Source organism: Vulpes lagopus, chromosome 3, assembly GCF_018345385.1.
Source record: "Vulpes lagopus strain Blue_001 chromosome 3, ASM1834538v1, whole genome shotgun sequence".
Taxonomy (NCBI): Eukaryota; Metazoa; Chordata; class Mammalia; order Carnivora; family Canidae; genus Vulpes; species Vulpes lagopus.
Window position 1 is genome coordinate 147950149 of NC_054826.1, and position 14709 is coordinate 147964857.

The 14709-nt window shown below is 46.5% G+C and overlaps 1 protein-coding gene and 1 long non-coding RNA gene across 2 annotated transcripts in view; one reads left to right on the forward strand and one right to left on the reverse strand.

Annotated features, from left to right (window-relative positions):
• The window catches only part of LRRC8C (leucine rich repeat containing 8 VRAC subunit C), a 79614-nt gene extending 72890 nt beyond the window's left edge, over positions 1-6724 (reverse strand). The window contains exon 1 of the mRNA XM_041749764.1: positions 6508-6724. The gene's annotated coding sequence lies outside the window, so the exon portion shown is untranslated. The remainder of the gene's footprint in view (positions 1-6507) is intronic.
• A 654-nt stretch (positions 6725-7378) lies between these two features.
• On the forward strand, positions 7379-12910 carry LOC121488371. The gene is made up of 3 exons (XR_005987033.1): positions 7379-8077; positions 12628-12746; positions 12856-12910. It is a non-coding gene; the product is annotated as an uncharacterized LOC121488371 (long non-coding RNA).
• The last annotated feature ends 1799 nt before the right edge of the window (positions 12911-14709 follow it).

Sequence of the window (14709 nt, forward strand, 5' to 3'; positions counted from 1 at the left end):
ATAATGCAGGTAGAGGGGACTTTGAAAGATAACTTTATAAATTTAATAACTTTGCCAAAGTAGAACTAGGAGAACTAGAAGCCTTATATTTGTTTACTTGTATATTTCAGCTTAGGAGCCAATGAAAATAAAGTATGCTTTTCTTTATAAAGGCAAAAAAAAAAAAAAAACCCAACAATCTAATTCCAGAGAATTTGTCAACTAAGGTATCATACACATTTATACAAATAAATATATTGACTTTTCTTTATGTTTTTTAGTTCTATATGGCTCTTTTATGATTTTTTAAAAAGATTTTATTTATTTATTCATGAGAGACATAGAGAGGCAGAGGGAGAAGCAGGCTCCTTGTGGGCAGCCTGATGTGGGACTTGATCCCAGGACCCCAGGAATCGTGCCCTGAGCCAAAGGCGGATGCTCAACCACTGAGCCACCCTGTTTTTTTCAATTTTTTAACATGATACAGAATCCTGCCATATCATGTGTCCTCAACTTGTGGGCAATCTCGTCCTTGTCAAAAATTGGTTCTGGGGGCAGGGTAAAAAAAATATATTAAATAATGGTTTGTAGCCTGCCAAAAGGACACAGTTCATGAACAAATATACAGTGTATCTGCAGTATTACAATTTATCTAAAAAAAACACTCCTGGAGGGAGAGTAATAATGAAAAAAAAAAAAAAAAAGGTTGGGAAACGTTTTTCTATGAGCTCCATTATGGTCTCCCTAGAGAACTTCAAGCTCAGCTTCTTCATATAGTCATTACAGCAAGTTAACAATAAATTTTTGTAGAAAAAAGAAAGGCCTTTGGGCAGTTTTCTAGCTTAGCCAAAATAACTCCTTTTTGCTCTACTTTCCCACTCTTCTCCACTAGGAGAACAGCTCTGGTTCTTCAGAGCTCTTAGAAGAGTTCCTCAAACAACATATAGTTCTGGATTCCTTTGACTCAAAATACTTCAGTTACTTCTCTAAGTAGTAAGGCATCTTTCTTAACATTGATTTCTGAATTTTGCCATTGTCCCCTTTTCTTAGTCCTAGTCATTCTCTGAACTCATATTATCATTTCTCTACCAGCTGCTATCCACAATTAGATCCATCAGACCACAGTACCATATTTTAAATATTTTTTTAATTCTATTTATTTATTCATGAGAGACACAGAGAGAGAGAGAGAGGCAGAGACACAGGCAGAGGGAGAAGCAGGCTCCATGCAGGGAGCCCGACCTGAGACTCGATCCCGGGTCTCTAGGATCACACCTTAGGCTGCAGGCGGCGCTAAACCACTGAGCCACCAGGGCTGCCCCCATATTTTAAATATTTTAGAAGGACGCCCATCCAACATCAGAAAATGATCCTAAATTCACTCCCAGAATTTGTGACAGTGTTACACTTCGAAGCAGTTAGCCCAGATTCTTTGGTTTTATGTCTGATATTGGACAAGAGTTCAGTCATTCTCTACTTTTAATAATTAGTAAACTTTAAATATATTCCTGCCAAACTATCTAAGCAAACCTCTGAGATTATCCTCTTGTCTTTCTGCTCAGCCCGGGGTATAAATGGGAGTATACCGAGGTACTGGATGTTTGATACCACACCAGTTCCTCTCCTCTCTTGCTAATCTTACCTCACAGTCTCTTTCCTATTTCTATACTCCAGGAACACCAATATTTAGCAGGCCTCAGTCATATACTATTATAATTATGCTTCATTTATGTTACCTCTTCCATTCTTTCCACCTCTCATACTTGTGTGAAACTGTCCACATCTTTTCCCTGTGCTGATTCTCTCATGAAGGTCACTTCCGGTTGCAGACTCCACACCGGGTCATGGTGACTCCTATTTCCAACCACAGTGGTTTGAAATCCTCCTTGCTCATTGCCTCAACCTGCTCTCTAAGACAGGTATTCCTTTCCCTCAGTTAAATCCTATTCCTAATTAAAGAAATTCATCTGGACCATTGAAAATACCAAACTACTCAAATACTGTTGATGTGTTCAATACTTTTGCAAACTTAATGACATTCTTATACAACAGGAGCCATTTATTAATGAAACATAGCTATCTTACCTAGCACTGAAGGGCCAAGGCTTTAAGAAATATGGCCTTCCAGGGGCATCTGGGTGACTCCATCGGTTAAGCAACCAACTTTTGATTTTGGCTCAGGTCATGATCTCAGGGTTGTGAGACTGAGCCCCAGGTCAGGCTCTGCGGAGTCTGCTTGAGATTCTCTCTCCCTCTCCCTCTGTGCCCCACTCTCCTTCCCTTAAAAAAAAATGCCTTCCAGTAAATGTAATACCAGTTAAATTGGTGGAGATGGCTGGGACAAACAAGTCTCAAAGAGGAAGGTGTCACTAATAATCATGTAACAGAGACAATTTACGCATCTCTCCTAATGGCTATAAGGCTCTCTCTCAGAATATCTGACTCAACTTTCATTCAGAAATGAGAAACCATTTGTATTTTATACAAAGCAAGAAATAAAAAGAAACAGAAAAATTCCCTTGTCCTCAAAGAATGTAGTCTTTTGTAGGATATTATCTGGGCAAATAACTTAAAAAGTTAAAAAAAAAGTTATTTTAGGGGCACTCAGTGGTTGAGCATCTGCCTTTGGCTCAGGGCATGATCCTGGGGTCCTGGGATCAAGTCCTGAATAGGCCTCTCTGCAGGGAGCCTGCTTCTCCATCTGCCTGCATCTCTGCCTCTCTGTCTCTCGTGAATAAATAAATAAAATCTTTAAAAAAATTTTAATTATTAGGAGGATATGGTGTCCGAATTACAAGTGAACTGAGAAAGGATTTAAAATGGAAGGTATGAGGTGCCAGAAGCGGGCACCATTTAGGTTAGGCCTTGAGGGACATGCAGAATTTTGGCTAGTGGAGATCTGGTCAAGGGTGAGGTATGTGGTGAGAAGATAGTGGGATTGTCATGGTGCCTTGAGTGATAAGCAAGGCTGAGAAATCAGGAGAAGCAGAAAACAGGAAAGTGTGTTTGCCAAAAATTAAATTCCACCTCGCTGAAATATGGCTAGTGAAGTTCTAAAAAAAAAAAAAAAAAAAAAAAACCATGCAGAGTGGAGCAAATGAAAAACTACATAAGGTGAGTAAATGTTTGTAAGTCAGGACTACAAAAAAAAAAAAGGATGTGATTCAAAAGTTAAAGATGCTAGAGGCCAGATTAGATCAGATCTCTGTCTAGCCATATGAAAAATGAATCACTGATAGCAGTGACTAATATCATTATATGGATGTAAAATATAGATGCAGCAAAACACAGCTGAAATTTCCATCAGTGCTGGGATACAGATGTGCTAATCCCTACCACTTAACTGAACACCTAGTAGGTGGTAGGAAGCTATCCTTTATACGGCTACATTTGGTCTGCATAATACTCCAACTAAGTAGATTTTATTAACTCGAGTATACATGAGGAAATAGACTCAGGAAAGTTGCACAGCATGAATTAGTTTATGCTCCTACTGGACAGTAAAACCAAAATTTGTTCTCAGCCCTTCCCATCTTGAGGCCATGCTCTTTCCCGCAAGCCAATCTAACGTGATTTATATTTTAACAGTAACTGAGTGGGTTCAAGGATACTTCCATAATAATGTCACCCTCGTCGGTTGCAAATATGCTTTCATCAGTAATCTAGGGATAGAGATACAGCCAGCACTCCAGGGACTGAGTATAAAATCTTGAGAGTGTATTGCAGCCTATGAGACCATCACTGTCATGTGGATGAGAAGAGTTGACGAAAAAGAATAAAAATGTCCATTAGGTTAAGTTTTTTTTTTTTTTTAAGATTTTATTTATTTTTTCATGAGAGACACAGAGAGAGGCAGAGACACAGGCAGAGGGAGAAGCAGGCTTCCTGCAGGGAGCCCGACATGGGACTCGATCCCGGGTCTCCAGGATTACACCCTGGGCCGAAGGCAGGTGCTAAACCACTGAACCACCCAGGGATCCCTTAGGTTAAGTTCTTAATCTGTCCTTTAATAGAGATCAGTGGCAAGAACACCGGTTTAGAAAATAGATGGTCCCGATTCCAAATGTGAATTCTGCTATATACTGGTTACATGGAAAACCCTGGACAGGTGATTTTACTTCTTCAACCTCAGCGTCTTCATACAGTCATTACAACAAGTTAAGAATAAATTTTTGTAGAAAACAGAAAGGCAGATTTGGACATCAGAAAAGTACATCATTAAGGTTAAAGAGACTTGGCCTCATTCAGGCATTAAGTTAGCTGTCTTGTCTTGGGCACGTCACAAACTCTGACCCTCTATTCTTCTATAAAACATAGGTGGCACCATCTACTTTAAGCATTTGTTGTACGAATCCGAGTATAATGTATGTTAGGTACCTAGAGCGCTAGACTATATTATAGCAATGTACCTACCATATTAAATCATCCACACAATGCTTGGCAAAATATGTATAACTTTCCACCCCATCTGGTTTTTTTTTTTTTTTTACACTTGGGCTCTATTATAACGTTATTGGTGACTATAATTTAAAAACACTACAGACTACTGGAAAATCATAACAGCAGTTTGGTAAAAATTAGGCACCTTAGGCGTTTTAAGAATTGCTAACTTTGTATTGTTTTTAAAAGATAAAATTTACATAAGTGGAAAATTATTCATTCTTTTACACTCCCTCATACATTCTTTTCACTAAAAGCATTCCCTTGTAAAAGCATTCCATTAAACAAAGTACTTAGTCAATCTGAGAAATAAAAGATTAGTACCATTAACAAAGATTTGGATAATTGTATTACTAAAAAAAATTGTTAAACATGCTTGCTATCTCTGATAACGCTGTTGAATTGATAGGACCCATCTGTGGTCAATCCATTATGTGAACCATGAAAAATACCCATCGTTGCAAAGCTGGTCCCCAACTCTCCCCTCAAAAGCAAACAAACAAAGCAGACAGTATTGAAATTAATCACTCCAAAGTAAAGAAAAGCTGGGTCACACCTTAGGTCTTCCCTAATTAAGCAAGTCAGAAGAAATACAAATATCACAGATTAGAGCTGTAGACCTCTGATGGGTTATCTCTATCCACACATCCATCACATGGCTTATCAATCTGAGCAAATCTGGGGAAGTTCAACTTACATTCTGGGTTTATACAAATCGTTAAAACATAAAGAAAACAATGCATACACATATAAAGCTCCTTGGTTCTGGAGACTTTGCAGTGTTTGGCCAAGCAAGAGGGTAACCATCACTTTGCCCCCTCTCCCATCCAGACAGCATCTCACTGACTTGTCCAGAAGAAGCCTTACAAAACCACTCCATACCTGTCTGCAGAGGGGCCCCTTGGTCGGGGCTCCATTTCTTACACTGTAAGAAGCATGGGAACAAAGCAGGACTGTCACTCCCTATATCTATTCCTCCCCCGTAAAGCCGTCATAAATAGGGTCGCTCAGCCTGCCTTTGCCCAAAGCTGGCACTCCCCCCCCCCCCCCCAAACGGACTGGTTCTTATTTTTTACTTTAAGAAGGATGGAAACTTGCAAGTGTTTCCCTAACGGGTTTGCTGAGTTTCCAGTGTCTAAAAAGAATTTGAAACCAAGTGAAGTGTGGTCTTCACACCCCGAAATAACCGTCCTGGGATGTGGGCTTGGTGCCTGGGCTTGTTCAGGGCCGGGTGTGCGCGGGCTTTGGAAGGCGCGGCGAGGTGCTGCGCACCGGCGGGGGGGGGGGGGGGGGTGCTGGGGGGATGCTGGGGGGATGCTGGGGGGATGCTGGGGGGTGCTGGGGGGATGCTGGGGGGATGCTGGGGGGCTTTGGGGGATGCTGGGGGGTGCTGGGGGGCGCTGGGGGCGTTGGGGGATGCTGGGGGGGCGCTGGGGGGGGCGCTGGGGGGCGTTGGGGGATGCTGGGGGGGCGCTGGGGGGCCAGAAAGGAACCAGCGTCCCGGGAGCACGTCCGAGGGCTCCGGAGTCGCGAACTCCATCCCCGGGCACCTCGCTGCCGGGAACCGGCCGCAGGGAAGGCGCGGCGGCCTGCGTTTGGGCGGAGGGCGGCGGTCCCCTCCTCCACCGCCGGCCTGGACACCTGGCTCCCGGGGCCCGCCCGCCCGCCGGACCCTCGCTCCCCGGTCCCGCCGGGGCAGGCGCCGCGCTCGCGCTCCCGTCGGGGGCCCTCCGGTTCCTCGCTCCCCGAAAGTGCTAACTTCAGGGGCCCGGGGTACACGGGGAGAGCACCCCAGAAGGGGCAGGCGTGGGCGCGGGGGGCTCCAGGGAGGGGACAAGGACGGTCGCCCCGCGGTGGCCGCCTCTCCCCTCCTCCTCCTCCTCCTCCTCCCCGGCCCCCCCACCCCCGCCCCCCAAGTCCGCAGAACCTGCGGCGGCCTGGGGCGCCCCGCGGGGGGTCCGCGAGCCCTGGCAGCGGGGGGCTCCGAGGGCGGGGGCGGGCGGGGGCGGGCGGGGGCGGGCGGGGCCGCGGCTCCCGCGCACCTAGCGGGCGGCCCTCGCCAGCATCCTCGGCGGTCCCCGCCCTTACCTCCGGGCGCCGGGCTGCCGGCGGGGACGGCGCTGGGGAGCGGCGGGCGGTCTCCGGGCCGGCTCGGCGGCGGGGTCGTCGGCGGGGCCGCCGCTCAGGGCGGGTGGCGCCCGAGCACTGCGGCCGCGGCCACGGCGGCGCCTCCCTCCTCGTCCTCCTCGCGGGCTCCGAGCCGGGACGCAGCTGCCGCCCGCCCCGCAGAGCCCTCCTCCGCCGCCAGCGCCGCCCCGCGCGCCGCCCGGCCCGCGGCAGCCAGCGCCGCCCAGCGCCCGGGCCCGGGGTCGCCGCCGCCGCCGCCGCCGCCGCCCGGCCCGGCCCCGCTGTGACGCAGGCCGCCGCCCGGGAACGTCCTCCCTGCGGGGACCCCCCCGCGCCGCCCCCGCTCCCCGCCGGCCCCGGGGACCCCCCGCGCCTCCCCCACGCTCCCCGCCGGCCCCGGGGACCCCCCCCGCGCGCCCCCCCCCGCTCCCCGCCGGCCCCGGGGACCCCCCCCGCGCGCCCCCCCCGCTCCCCGCCGGCCCCGGGGACCCCCCCGCGCCCCCCCCGCTCCCCGCCGGCCCCGGGGATCCCCCGCGCCTCCCCCACGCTCCCCGCCGGCCCCGGGGACCCCCCCGCGCTCCCCCCCCGCTCCCCGCCGGCCCCGGGGACCCCCCCGCGCCCCCCCCCGCGCCGCCCCCGCTCCCCGCCGGCCCCGGGGACCCCCCCCGCGCGCCCCCCCCCGCTCCCCGCCGGCCCCGGGGACCACCCCGCGCCCCCCCCGCCCCCCGCCGGCCCCGGGGACCACCCCGCGCCCCCCCCGCTCCCCCCGCCGGCCCCGGGGACCCCCCCGCGCTCCCCGCCGGCCCCGGCCCCATCATCCCCAGCCGGCGGGAACCCGGCTCTCCGCGGCCGCTGCCCTGGGCTTGGGGGGGGGGGCAGCGCCACCTGAAATAGCCCTTCTGGCACCTCCCCTGCAGGACCGGGGTCAGGAGAGGTGATCCCCCCCCCCACCGCGCCCTCGGGAGAACAGCAGGACCCCCCAGGAACCCCAGAATGGGGCGCGGGGTGGGGGGCGCACTGCGGGAGACGGGGGAGAAAGGCTCAAACCAGTCTCCCCAACACCTGAGGCTCCTCTCCAGCCCCCCCCAGGTCCCGGACACCGGTAGCTGCGCCCCCTCTTCTCTCTGCAGCAGGTTCCAGAGACTCCGGGAGGAGCGGGCGCCCGCCTGCAGCCGTGTTCGCAGTTGCACCGAGGCCAGGACCGCGCTCAGCACAACCACCTGTTGTCAAGAGCTTGGGGGGCGGAGGGGGGGCGGGGAGCTCCCTCGCGGGACGTGAACCAAGCGTGTTTTTCTCCTCCATAGTCTCCGACCCAATTTCAGGTTGAGGAAGCAAACTGTCTTCTTGAAAGCTGACAGCTCTCTGTGGGGACAGAGAACTGCCCCCTGAAGAACGTGCACGACTACCAAGCTGTATAACGTCGGCTGGGATGCTGAGCGGTGCTAGTGATGCTAAGAGAACCCCCAGCTCACCTAGCACCCTGTCCTGGCCGTCGGGAAAAGGCTGCTGTACCCTAATCGTCTCTCACCAGGTGATTAGTTCTCGCACAGCAAGCCTCCAGAAAGCAGGCACCTCCTCTAACCCCATTTCTAGTTCCAAGTCGAAATGCAAAGAAAATGTGCCCAGAAGTTGTCCTCTTAAGCTCTTAACTGCTTTTCCCCTGCTTGTGCAGGGCCCGTACTACGACCCTTGTTTCAAGCCGAGTACTATTGTGCAAGTCAACCTTAAACCCCCTTAGGCTTCAGGAGAGGACTCTAACACCGGCCTTGATGAACCTAGAGCCACACGGAAATCTGGGGTGGGGCCTTTCTCCCTAGATAGCAGGTGGAAAATTCCTGAAGAGTTCGTGGGGGAAAGCAGAGGCCGGCCTCAGCAATTTGCTAAAATTCTGAGCGCCTTGCAAGCCACCAGGTGCTATCTAAGGTAGAGCCAGCTCTCAAGTACCTTACCTGGATTAAAATGCTCAATGAAGCAAATACTAAGAGCACGAGCCCCCCATGGAGGGCTTTGTTCTGCGAGTGCTTTCTGAGCATCTCTATCCTTCTGTACCATTGTCACCCTGACCTCAAGCTTTCAAGCTTACCCATCCCCGAAATGCTCTTTTATTACTCACTGACAAGGAACTATTATTCCATGCTAGACTTTGGACTCAGGTGAGCCAAGAATAAATCCCTACTCTTCCTGTGTAAATGTAAGGGAGTTACTGCTAATTTTATTTTATTTTTCCATCATCAGCAATATAAGGATAGTACTCTAGGGGGCTGTGCGAATTAGATAACATGCTTAAAGCAGCGAGAATAGTACCAAGCGCTTTATGCGTACGCAATAGATGGTAACTGTTATGTACTTACTATACTCTTCATAGACCTAAAAACAAAAGGACCAGGAATGGTAACAAGGTTTGGAAATGGGATATGAACCCTGAAAATTGAGTCTCCTGCCTCCTCCAGATGCTTGATTACAATACGTTTGTCTACTCTTTACCTGTTTTTTTACTAGGGCGTATTGGGTAGGGTTACATGTGGTCATGTGATTCACATGCACTCTAAAGTCTGAGAGGACTATGTTGTACTGCTTGGGTCACCTTTTCTTATTTTAGAGTGGGTAACCTCTAATTCTCGTCACCTCACTTCAGGCAACCTAATTTAACATCCACACTTACCAGGCCCTCGGAATAGCACCAGGTGAATCCACAATCAATCAGCCAACTCCTGTGAGTGCTGGACTCTGAGGGTCTCAAAGAAGCACACTAGACCTCCCTGACCTGTGGGGAATATGCAGCAGTACACCCAGTGGATGGCTGAGTCTGTAGATTGTACCAAACTCTATATAGGCTATGTTTTTCTCTGTGCATACATACCTATAATAAAGTTTTATTTATAAATTAGGCACAGTAAGAATTCAGCAATAATAGAACAATTATAACAACATACTATAATAAAGTAATGTAAGTATGGTCTCTTTCTCTCAAAGGATCATATTGTATTGTACCCCCTTCTTCTTTTTGCGATGATGTGAGGTGATAAAACACCTACATGATGAGATAAAGTGAGGTGAATGATGTAGGCTTTGTGATGTAATGTTAGGCTACTATTAACCTCCTGCAGTTTGTCACAAGAAGGATCATCTCCTTCTGGACCACCGTTGACTATGGGTATCTGAAACCATGGAAAGCAAAACCTACTGTATAAGGCTTAGTCCCTGACCTCAGGATGTTCACAGGGCTTGAGAGAGGGAATCTGGCAGCCCATGAATCAGGATAAACCATTTTGAACTAAATGTGATTGCATTTCAGAGAAAGGAGAGGGCATGGTAGCCCAGGTGAACCATGTATACAGAGCCACCATCTTCACCTTTCACTCACCCAATGCTTTAGACCAAAATTTGACACTCACAATGGGCTTAGGGTGAGTTCCCACACCCAGACTCCACATGGCTACAAGTTAACCATGTACTCCTTGGCAATAGGGAGCTGAAGTAAATCTTTCTGGGCAGTGTAGGGCCAAGGTAAGGGATTTGGAATGATACAGATCTGGGCTCAAATCCTCGGTGTAGGCCTTACTATCTAAGAGACCCCGAGCTTCTTAATCTTTGAACCCCAGTTTCTCCATCTGTCTATTAGAATCAGTACCTACTTTTTTTTTAAGGTTCTAGTGAGACTTAGAAAGAATATCTGCAACCCTTATGGTGGGGTGTATGGAAATGGTAATTATATTTTTCTGTTAGCTTCGAGAAAACGCAGGCTGGGCTATAGCATTCCTTAAAGACATATTTCAAAAATCGATTTCTCCCTGAAGCTTCTGTAGGCTCCAGACAAGCGCTCTCCTTCCTTGTGCTCCCATGGCACGTACCATGATGTGCTGCCATTTATCTCTTTACATTTTTGTTTCACTACTATATCTTTATTCATCTCTATGTCAACACCTGGCCCACAGCCTGGTATTAAATGTTGAAAGCATGAGTTTTTTACAGTTTCAGTTTTTTGTACTGTATTTTGGTATACAGTAATTTGTATTTGACTTCAGGCTTCAGAATGTGAGCCCTTTAACTCATAGGGTTTCTACTGACAATAGATATTATGTATATGTATCTGCTTAAGCCTTGATTTTTTTCAGTGCTGGTCTTGTTCTTGACAACCTGCTGGGCATATTTTGTCTTATATTTGATGTCAGTTGATCCTGCCTAGTAATAGTGAAAGTAAAATCTAAATTCTAAACCAAAACCACCAGCAGGGTTTAACTCCGCGCTCTCTACCCACCCTGTGCGCATCTGCTCCCCAGATCCTTTCTGAGCTTTTATGGGAGGGTCCTGAACCAACAGAAAGCATGATTGTTTTAAGTTTCAGCTCTTAACTCTGTTGCAACCATTAGCACTTTCAGAATTAATAGCTGCCAGTTAAAATCCACCTTTAGCAACAGTTTGGAAATCCTTGACTCTATGCCATTAAAAATGCTAAGACAGGGAGAATAAAACCACCCCTAGAAACTACCATGTGAACAGGAAGTTGCCCAAGAGGTAATGTGGTCAAATGTGGTCTTGACCCTAAAATGGCAGTTGAATTTGTGCCAGAGAAGCTGGTGGTGCTGAGGACCTAAAAATAGGATACGACAAAACTTTGGGCCAAATGCTTATAAAATCAGTCTTATTTGCCACCCCCAGCTCCCGCCCACCCTCAATACACATAGACGCAAAAGATTGAGGTGATCAGTTCCACTAATTTGTGATATGCTTTGGAAATTATAATAATGGGCACCTTGGTGGCTCAGTCAGTTGAGTGTCGGACTCTTGATTTCAACTCAGGTCACGATCCCAGGATCATGAGATCAAGCCCTGCGGAGGGATCCATGCTCAGCCAAGAGTCTGCTCAAGATTCTCTCTCTCTCCCTCAGCACCCCCCCCTTGCCTCGCTCTAAAAATAAATTAATTAATTAAAAAATAATAATAAATGAGGGACACTGGGTGGCTCAGTGGTTGAGCGTCTGCCTTAGGCTCAGGGCATGATCCCCAGGTCCTGGGATCCTTTCCTACATTGGGCTCCCCACAGGGAGCCTGTTTCTCCCTCTGCCTGTGTCTCTGCCTCTCTCTCTGTCTCTCATGAATAAAAAATAAAATCTTAAAAAAACAATATTAACAAATAAGCACTTACTAGGTACATACTGTGTGCTAGATACTACCTTTATATGCATTGTCTGATTTATTTACCCTAGCTATCCAGGCAGTTATTTCCTCCTATTGACAGAGGAGAAAACTCAGACATAATAAGTCACTAATCAAAGGTCATATGACCACTGAGTAGAAGAAGAAAGATTTGGACCCCTAATTTCAGAGTTCTGCTTAACCACTACTCAATCATATGGAAAATGAATATTTTAAAATTGAATCCATCAAGTATATTCGGTATATTCAATAAGGTACTTTTTCAGTGGTTTTTGAAATGGCATTAGTTTGTGCTTTTCCCAAAAGCGTACTCACATCCCAAATGTGTCTTCATGGGGCACTTTTACAGCTTACTCTTTAGCTTACTCTTTAGCTGAAAAGCATTTTATGACTGAAAACAAACTTTTTAATGAAAGATCATAAAGTCTCTGTGGCTCTGAGGTTAGGCAATATGAAATATACCAGGCAGAGGAACTCCTTCTTAGAATTATTATTCATATGGGCCAATGATAATAAGAAACTCTTGCATGGTATATAATATAAACTTAAAGTTAAAAAATGAGTTTGAAAATACTATTACTAAATAGTATATTCAGGATTTAGTATTTTCCTGCTACTATTTATTAAGCATGTGTAACCACTGCTCTAAGAACTTTTACATTTGTTATTTCATTAATTAAATCTGTAAATGACTAGCTGTATCCACGCACTGAATTATTCTAAAGGTAATAAAACATTCTTTAGGGGCTTAGAACTTCCTTATTTATTAAAACAAAACACTAAAATATACCTCCTAATGAAGGTAACTCAATTTTTCCAATGCTCAACATTTTCCAGTCTTTTAACACCCTATCTTATTATGCATATAGAATGTACTAGAACATCTCAGGTCACGGTTTAACATTGACTTGTTTCGAATTTCAGTGACATCAGCCCTGACAAAGCACCTAACTTCAAGCCTAAAGAATTGCTTCTTCCCTTTGACTAAGGAGCTGCTTTCTCTCTGAGGCATGAATATCGATGGCTCAAGAAACCTTACCAGGGTAATGAAATCGAAGATGCTCTTGTTACATAAACATGACTCTCTTTGGAAAACTACCACGGGAGCGCCTGGGTGGCTCAGCCAGTTAAGTGTCTGACTCTTGATTTCAGCTCAGGTCATGATCTCCGGGTTGTGAGATTGAGCCCTGTGTCCAGCTCCACGCTCGGCACAGAGTCTGCTTGAGATTCTCTCTCCTTCCTCTGTTTCCCCTTGCTCATGCTCACTCACTTGTGTTCTCTCAAATAAATAAACAAACAAACAAATAAAACCTTTAAAATAAGAAAACTGTCACGGAAGGTGCTTTGTGAACTTAGAAAACGCTTTAACCACGCCCAATCTCTTCTTAAAGCTACCACCCATACTGATACATGATGTAGTTTCATGAGTTCATTTATTAACTTCCTGAATTTACTCATGTTGTTTACCTCTCTGGGAAAATAAAAGAAATCAAAACAAAAACAAAAACAAAAACAAAAAAACAAGAAAGCCTGGTTTTCCTTTTCAGTGGTCATTAATGGTCACATTTTTTTGCTATTAGTGAAAAGAGCATTGATTGGGATTAATGAGACCTGGATTCCAGGTGTGGCTCTGCCATTGACTAACTTGGAGACTTGGGACAAGTTTCCTAATATCCTTGTATCCTCAGCCTCCTTATTTGCAATGAAGGGGTTGGAATAGGTGGTTTCTTAGGACTTATTCAGTGCTAAAACTTTTCAGAATGATCTTAAAATGATACATACGTATCCTCCCTAGATTTCAGTCAGTAATGGGTATAATCACCAACATTTGATCAAGGAAGAGGGGAGGCACCCATTGCTGCTAACCGTAGGAAATCTGCCTGGAGCACGGCAGACCCATCAGGCAATATCTTCTCAAAGCACCTCTGTCTTCCACTATCCATGGCCAGTGAGCTAGGGCCATTCCTCCGCCAACGCATTTCCAAGAGCTTTCCTTAGAACTCTCCCCTTCAGGCATCCTGAGATAGGGGGTCTGTGGTCAAATTCCCTGGGAGCATACTCTATCCCTTTTGGAGATTCATGATAATATGCTTAGGAGTCTGAGAAGTCCTGAGTTAAAAATACTTTGCTGACCCTAGTATTTCTCAAACTTTATTGAACAATGGAACTGTTTCCTTTGTCACAACTACCAACATTCCAGGAAGAACAAAATCTCTCAGAATAGAACACTTGAACTATTAGAGTTAAAGACTGCAGAACCTTAATATGTATGACCTTTTTTTTTTTCCTTTGGAAAGAGCAGGAAATTATCAGCCCTATTAATTTGTTTAATTAATGCCTACCAAGCTAAGCCCTCTTGGTAGATGTGTTTTGTAGCTACTTTCCTTACAAACATCAGCCGTAAATAGTGCTTGTCATCTTTAATAGACAAAGAGCACCCATTCTCAGGAATAGTGGGGCCTTATTCCTTTACACTGAGTATTTCCTTGCCTTTACTAATAGGACATCCTTTTTAGAAACTTGAAACTAGTATAAGACAAACACATTCTAAGTACTTAAAGGGCTGGTGTATAATAGTTTATTTATTAAAGATTTGGAAGACAGTTCTCCGTGGGTCTCTGGTATTTCTTCACATTTTGTGAGTAAGGCACTGACTGCCCTTTCTTCCAGAGTAAAATTCAAGGATACTTGTAGAGTGAACAGCCTTGAAGTTCAAGAAACTGTCTTCTTCTGGAGCAAAAGGCAAGCCAACCTACTATCCAGTATAATAAAGATAATGTTCCTCTTCAGAGCATGAAGCAGGCATACTTACACTCATTAAAAAAATGTTCAGATTTCCTAAATTTATGGTTCCTCTCCTATAACACAACCTGCTATCACTGTGTTGGGACTCCAGAAGCCAACATAAAAATGGCTTCTGCTCTTGCTGAGTAATAAACTTTCATCTGACCCAAGAGTTTCCTGTCTTCTACCACCATTCAAGAAGAAACTGTGACAGGTTAATAG